The following is a 7,499-nucleotide window of genomic DNA, read 5'->3' as shown; positions in this document are numbered from 1 at the left end:
GCTCCTGGCCCGCTCCTGGCCCGCTCCTGGCCCGCTCCTGGCCCGCTCCTGGCCCTGGAAACCATCGGGGCCTGTGCGGTACCAGGCTCGTGGCCACCTCAGTCTTGTTTTTTTCAGGGAATGTTGAGCGACTAAACATTCAGGTATTCATAGGTCAGAACACTAAGCTTAGACAAAGCTTCTTTCTGCTATCTATTGCCTCAGAAGAGACATGTCAGTCACACCTGCAATGCTTCTAGGGCCAGGTTTAGTCAAATTGTTAACTCAGTTGCTAAGTAACTTCCAACACAGTCCAGGGTTATCGAAGCTGCTCTCTTCCCATTCTCCCTACCTTTCTATCCTACTTCTACTAATACTTCCACTGGGGATTTCATATTTTTATATTATATTCATGAACCTTGGTGTATTTATAATATGTCTCTGTTACTGAAGAATTGGGAGAATCCTATCTAGAGAGTCACAAACTAATGAAGAGACTGAGTTCTCTTCTTAATGTTCTTAATCTAGTTAATGAAATAATATAAGTGCAGACTCAGGAGAAAGCTTAAAGGCAATTTTGTTAGTGTCCAAAAGGGGGAGTAGCACCAGAAGTATCAAGCCACATGGTTTGGCAATTACCCACTGGAGGAAGATGGAGCAAAGAAAGAGAGGAATACTCGCCCTTTGTAATCAGTGGCACGGCAGAAAGAGCAAGAGTAACTTAGAAAACTAGTGAGAAAGCCGATGTGTCTAGGGAAACATACTGGGCTTTGGCAGACTTCTGGAGGGGAAAAGCAGCAAAAAGTTGCATTTTTCTGTCTGAGGGCTCAGAAAAACAGACAGAATTAACACACTAACATTGCTGAGGCCAGGTTGGGCCTGGTATTGTGGGAAGGAAAATTACATTATTTCATTAAACAGATAGTTATTTCTCCCATCTCTTTATTATTTGCTTAGAGTGAATCAGCTTTTCTGATGGATGGTCCCTTAGCCAAATGATGGGTTCACTTAACTGTATTAACTTTTAAGGGAGTAGATAATGGCACATTTTCCCCCAGAGGAAGGTTGGGTTCTTTTAAATGGAAGGAAGTAGCATCCCTTAATGGAGCTCCAATGTGACTGCTACATTTGTTTGTTTAGTGATGTTTAAAACTCTTATTATTTGGCATAGAATTTGCAGAAAAATGCTAGAAGAAACAAAATAAAACAATTAGGATATTACAGAATACAAACCAAAAAAAAAAAAAAACCTAGAAAATAAAAACAAATTAGAAGAACAACATGAAGCCAATTCCAGTCATGGTGTAACACACACATTTGTGTTCCTACATTTGCAGGAGAAGCAGATCATCATTTCTAGGTGACCCCACAGCTCATTGAGAGAGCTTGGTTGAAGACACTATGAAAGGGAAAGATGTCACTCAGTGATGGAGCCATTGCCCACAAGTACGGATGAAGGTATATGAGCAGACCTTGAAAACAAAACAGAATAAAAGAAAATAAAAAGGAAAGAATTTTATAATCAATTCTATTGTTTATTACCAATAAATAATATCTGAATGAACACAAGAGATGTCATATGTCTAAGAGTTGTTTGAAGCAGTGATATGAAAATTCAGCAGAGCGTAAGAAATAGATATGTTAAAAATGTTCTCAATTCTCAGTTATGAAACCCACATCAAGACCCATATAGATGACTATAATCATGTCTTGAAATAATAAAAAAAAATTACAGACTTAAAAGTAAGTGAAATAAAGGAGTTGGAATCATGGCTGATCAGTTAAGAATATGTAAAACTTTTGAAAGGGATTTGAGTTTTTACCAAACACCCACACTGGACAGTTAAATCACCTTTAAACTTTATATCCAAGGCCTCTGTAGTCCTTGTGCTTACGTTCTCATCTTAACACACATGCACACACACACACACGTAAAAATAAACAAACAGATAAAAGGAAATAGAAAAACAGGTATAAAACATAGGTAAAATTAATATATTAGCCTTTTAGAAAAATTAAATAAACTTTTTGATACAATCAGAAAAGTTCAGTGTCATATACAAAAATAATTAAAAATTCAATGCAATTAAAAGATGTATTAAATACCTTAGCTTATAAACTTAAGAAGAAATATTATTTATCAGAAGAAAGGTATTAGAGTACTTCACACTTCTAGAACTTCTGATAGACTGTTTTGATATTTTTCCCACTTTGTTAGAAAGAAAAACATCTAAAATGTGTACTAATTGAAAAAAGTGAAGTTAATATGCATTCACAATCTATTACAGACATCATGCAGTACTTCTATCCCATCAAAATTACAATAGATCAATGGTAGCACTGTTCTAAGTATATTAGAATTTTTACTTAAAAGGTAATGAGCATGGTTTATTTACTGTATATGCACACCTGTCCCTGGGAAACTTATCTGAAACATATTCAGTTAATGCATCTATCTTAGTGGCTATGGAACCCACAGAAATCTCCTGCCCTACTTTGTAGATCATTTTATACTTTGCAGTATTTGCATATATTATCACTTATTAATAAAAACTGATGTATATATAAGAAATAAACTTGATTAATTATTCTCATAGAAATATGCACAATAACTACATGCTAGAGCTATTGGCTTTGTGAGTATTGCTTAGCCTCAAGATGGATGAAATAAATAATGGTAAAAAGCTGCATCCAGGATTTTACTCTCTCATACCACTCACGCTGATGCTTTGAACATTGGGTGGCCAGCTGATCCTGAAGGACATATGAAGGCAATGATATTAAAAGTGTATATTTGGCAAGACTTCGCCTAAAGTTTTTTAATAGCTGGCAACACATGCCTCTAACAATTCCAGCCTCAAATGACTCTCATCTGCTCTGTGGTATGTACATACCTATGGGATCACAACCAAAGATTTTGTACAGGAAAGTAAAACAGCCAATAGGACTTCTTGAAAGAAAACACAACTTATATTCCCTTATTTTATAAAATTTAAAAGATCTTTTTACATTTTGTTTAATTAATATCTGAATATATGTCCAAAATTGATGTTAGGACCCACCTACCATTCATGACCTTTCTCTCTTTCATAAGCTAAAGAAGCACCAGAAATTATCATTAAGAACAAGATACAATGCCTTTCAGTTTCATCCTACATGTACTTCTGCCACATTTTCTTTACTGATAATATATGAGCAATAGTGAACAGGAGGAAAATATGAGGATTTTCTTTCTAAGCAATTTTTTTTCCTCAGATTACCATTTTATTTAGATCAGGATAGAACACTGTGATTATGTTTGCCTTGAGGATGGCTTTAGGAGTTGGTGATAATTAAATATCCCAGTTAAAATTATATTTGAGATTGAAATTAAAATAGGTACTTAGAAGCTTTTTCTAAGGCATGCATGCACTCCTCACTCAGGTCCACAGAGAACTAAAACCAGGATGAAATTCTATAGCTCTATCTTTAGTTTGTGTCTGTATTTCTGCTGATTCTTAACTTTTTATTTTTAGATATTTATTGTTTTTTTATGTTTATTGTAAGCAATTTACTTATATGTGAATGGAGGTTCTCACAGATACCAGAAGAAGACATCAGATTCCCTGGATCTGAGTTAAAGGCAGTTATGACCTGCTTTGAGTGTTGGAAATGAAATGGTAGTCATTTCTAAGAGTGGCAAGTACTCTTCATTGCTAAACCATCTCTCCAGCTCTGCCTTGTTTACTTATGAAAAATTCACAAACATAGTTATTGCCCTTAATCTTGTAGTCAACTTGAACTTCAAGAATAGAAAAACCTCACAAGACAGAGCTTTCATCTCAGAAGAAGACAGTATCTATGAGAGTGAGATTGTTCAGCTATTAACAAATGAGGAACTGAAGGATTTATCTGATTATTTTTCAGGGGCACACCAAAGTTTCAGAACTTAAAGAAAGACAATGCATAGTCAATGATGAGTGGGACCACACTTTAACCAACCCTGCTTGATTATTCTTACAAATTTCCCTCTTTTTAAAATTAAACATTGTGGTAATACCCTAAAGACAGGCATGAGTATCACTTCATCCATCTCCTTCTCCACTATGGTCACGTTGAATAGAGATGTTTTCTGGTTTTCATCAATACTTCTTTATTAGGTGGAGTGGAGACTGTGGCTAACCATTAGAGCCACCTGAAGCCCAGGTTTTTGCCTAAAATCTCCAGGAACAATGGAAATAATAATTGTGTCAAGCAATGATATAAATGTCAATCTCTAACTGGAAAATTTTTGTTATATATGTAAGGAAAAGGATGTGTTTAAATTGGACAGGAAATGTAGTAACAGAAGAAAGGGTCTTCGTGTTTTATCCTATTGTCAATCGAAAGTAGTTAGTATAATAAGAACAATGAATCTGATACAGATGTACAATCTCATTTTACCTGCCACGTGGAAAACAGAATAATGGGAAAGGCAGTCCTAGAAAGAGCAGGAATATTAATAAGAAAGTTATTTCAGCTTTTCAATAATTTGGCTTTGAATGACAATAGTATTGAATGTGAGATAAGAAAATGCAATATACTTTGGAAATGAAATCATCAGAGCTTTTAATGTATTGTTATATGTAATCTGAAGGTAATGACCGTTAGAAAACCAGTAGGTTTTCAGTTTCATTCAGCACATTGTAGGACCTTCAAATGAGACAGGAATGGGGAGATAGAAAATCTTAGTCAGTACAATATTTTTTTTCCTGAGGGTATAATTCAAATGCTGTGTTCTGCACATGACTATAATGCATATTACATAAATAAAGTCTATATTTCTTATGAAAGAAGATAACTCTCGTTAGCATCTTAGAATTCATGTCAGCCCAGTAGTTAGGGGAGCTGGGATATCTGTGACATGGCCTGTGTTACCTGCTTTTTGATCACTTCCCCCATAATGGGACTTCCATACCAGGCCATAAGGAAGGAAGAGGAATTCAGTCCTCATGTGAATAGATGAGCTGAGATTTCTGATGAATAGGGGAGAGGGATATAGGAGGGAGAGTGGGACTGGGGGAAGAAAATGTAGGTGACTATGACCAAGATGTAAATTGAATTAATTAATACAATAATATGGAGAAAAAGAAACCCATACTTGGATTTCTGGGAATCAGTGCATTATCTAGAGTCTCACAAAATGAACATTTTGTTATGCATGCAGACAAAAATGTGTGTCATAATGTTGTATCCCAATCTATACACATTTAGGAATTGCAATCACTGTCTTTTTGTAAAGACTTATTTTTATTTTATTTATGTACATGTGGGTATGTCTGTGTATATGTAGGTAATTTAGATGCAGATACCTGCAGAAGCCAAAAGAATGCCGGAGTTCCCCCACACTGGACTTAATATGTGAATGGAAGAAAACTGGTATAGTTATTGGGGGCCAAATTCAGGTCCCCTGTAAGAGCAGAAAGGGCTTTAAATTACTGAGCTAGCTATTTAGCCCCAGAAAAAAAAAAATCTGTAAATAGGAAATATAGACCTACAAATGGAAACTAATGGTATGATTGAAAAACTAATAAGTGAACCGTTTTCATCAATATAAATACGGAAATGTTCCTTTTATATTTTGAATAGAAAAGTAGTACTGTCTTCAAGTTTTCTCTTTCCACTGAAGGGGTAAAAGGTGGCCATATTAAACTTATGAATATTTTATTTAATCAAAATGGCTTACTCCCAAGTTGTAGATACGAGTTAAGAACTTGGCATTGATTCAGGATCTAAGATCCATTGAAAACAGTATTTCTGGCTGAGCTGTAGACCCATTGCAGAGAGGGCTAGTGCCAGTTGAATGAGGATGTGCTCTCTCTCTGTACAAATAGAGCGTCTGCCAAAAATTTGTATATAGCTGGCAGGCAAGCAAAGCCAATCTATGCACCTGTGTTGCAAAACCCAGCCATCGTGTGATTGCCATCAGTGATCCATCTGTGAGGCCGGTACGCGCCACATGTCAATTGACTCACTTAATGTGGGTTGGAAGAGAAATTGCCCTAAACAAGGAAGGCAGCAAAGTTAATGTATCATTTGTATTTTTGTGTGTAATTTTTAAAATACATATCAAACATTTGAAAAACAGTAATTTTACAAATGAATAAAGACTGATAATGACTATTGTGTGGGGAAAGTCAGAAACATAAAGTGTATTTTTAACTAACTTTGGATTAATGAAATAATCATTAAATCATTTCAGTGTCTCCTTATGCAGAACAGGACTTCTAAAACCTAAGAAAGTTTCCCAAAGTCTAACAAAGATATGAAAAAAAGAAATGGTCTTCCTTACCAAAAACCTTGAAGCATAAGATAAAATTCCTTTGCCTAGGCACTACTATAACAGAAGTTTTGCTGACTGGAACCCAGACTTAACAAAGGACTTTTTAATTAAATTTTTATTTTTTAAATTTTAATTATAGTTTATTCATTTTGTATTCCAGCTGTAGCACCCTCCCTAATTCCATTCCCATCCCATCCTCCCTCCCTTATCTCCTCCAATGCCCCTCTCCAAGTCCACTGATAGGGGAGGTCATCCTCTACTTCCATCTGACTCTAGCTTATCAGGTCACATCAGAGCTGGTTGCATTGTCCTCCTTTGTGGTCTGGCAAGGCTGCTCTCCCAGAGGGGGAGGTGATCAAAGAGCCAGCCACTGAGTTCACATCAGAGACAATCCCTGTTCCCCTTACTAGGGTACCCATTTGGATACCGAGCTGCCATGGGCTACATCTGCGCAGGAGTTCTAGGTTATCTCCATGCATGGCCCTTGGTTGGAGTATCAATCTTAGAAAGGACTCCTGTGCCCAGATTTTTTTGTTCTGTTGCTCTCCTTGGGAGCTCCTGTCCTCTCCAGGTCTTACTATCTATTCCTTCCTTCATAAGATTCCCTGCACTCTGCCTAAAGCTTGGTTATGAGTCTCAGCATCTACTTAAATGCATTGCTTGATAAAGTCTTTCAGAGGCCCTGTGTGGTAGACTCTTGTCCTGTTTCCTGTTTTCTCCTTCTTCCAATGTCCATCCCATTTGTTTTTCTGAGTGAGGATTGATCATTTTACCATGGACCTCTTTCTTGCTTACCCTATTTAGGTGGACAGATTTTAGTATGTTTATCCTATATTATATGTCCAGTATCCACTTATATGTGAGTACATACCCTGTGTGTCTTTCTACTTCTAGGATAGCTCACTCAGGATGATTTTTTCTAGATCCCACCATCTGCCTGCAAATTTCATGATTTCCTTGTTTTTAATTGCTGAGTAGTATTCCATTGTGTAAAAGTACCACAATTTCTGTTTCGATTCCTCCGCTGAAGGGCATCTGGGTTGTTTTCAGGTTCTGGCTATTACAAATAAAGCTGCTACAAACATGGTTGAGCAAATGTCCTTATTGTGTACTTGAGCATATTTTGATTATATGCTTAGGAGTGGTATAGCTGGGTTTTGAAGAAGCACTATTCCTAATTGTCTGAGAAAGCGCCAAATTGATTTCCAAAGTGGTTGCA

General features: G+C 36.4%; 1 non-coding gene across 1 annotated transcript; it reads right to left on the bottom strand.

Moving 5' to 3' along the window:
- Positions 1 to 119: 119 nt before the first annotated feature.
- On the bottom strand, positions 120 to 246 carry LOC129668630 (small nucleolar RNA SNORA17). Its single transcript, XR_008718952.1, has one exon. It is a non-coding gene; the product is annotated as a small nucleolar RNA SNORA17 (small nucleolar RNA).
- Positions 247 to 7,499: the final 7,253 nt, after the last annotated feature.

Source organism: Psammomys obesus, unplaced genomic scaffold (genome assembly GCF_907164565.1).
Source record: "Psammomys obesus unplaced genomic scaffold, mPsaObe1.curated_primary_1811, whole genome shotgun sequence".
Taxonomy (NCBI): domain Eukaryota; kingdom Metazoa; phylum Chordata; class Mammalia; order Rodentia; family Muridae; genus Psammomys; species Psammomys obesus.
Note: the sequence above shows the minus strand (reverse complement) of the source record. Positions and strands in the feature narration are given on the sequence as shown.